Genomic DNA, 738 nt, shown 5'->3' with positions numbered 1-738 from the left:
GTTGCAAGGTCATGATTCACAAGTGCTTTGAAATTCTGTCACATGCAAGCAGTTTGCATCAATATAAAACAAAACATTGCACTATCCATATTTGTCCTAATACGTCTGGAGAATATCTTAATTAAAAAATAAAGGCAATTTTTTTTATCCTGGAAACCCCCGCGCATCGATACAAATACATAAACCACATTTGTCCCAGCAGGCCTCCAGAAATTGTGTACATCTGGGTTTTCCCAAAATGTTTTATTGTCAACAGCTAGCCTGGAGACAACAATGGAAAGTTTTGTGCGGTCTGCTGTCATGCAAAGATCTACAAAGTTGACGAGTCATCAATGGGTGACCTTTCTTTTCAAATGACGTGATTTCGAACGTTCACAAGTGCTATTTTTAGCTCAGCATCTATTCAATGCAACTTAAATCACTTTTGAGCCTTTAGTCAACACAGGTGTATATTGACCTCAACAGCTTGGTATACAGCAAATGTCTAGTGACATATTTGTAATACCCGCATTATGAGGAACTACACTCAACCAAAAAAGAAAGACCTCCCTAATATTTTGTTGTCTAACTCAAAAACTACTGCGCACATCTTGCTCAAATTACAACTAATCAGTACAGAAATTCCTTAGCAATCCAACCATACTCTTTGTTTGGCCAAAACAGTGATAATGGGTACACAATTATGCAATTTATGACAAATGCTACCGCACAAACGTTGCACTTTTGTATAGGTGCAAG

Source organism: Patiria miniata, unplaced genomic scaffold (genome assembly GCF_015706575.1).
Source record: "Patiria miniata isolate m_02_andy unplaced genomic scaffold, ASM1570657v1 HiC_scaffold_8, whole genome shotgun sequence".
In the NCBI taxonomy this organism is placed as follows: Eukaryota; Metazoa; Echinodermata; class Asteroidea; order Valvatida; family Asterinidae; genus Patiria; species Patiria miniata.
The sequence above is the reverse complement of the archived record's forward strand: the minus strand, read 5'-3'. Positions refer to the sequence as shown.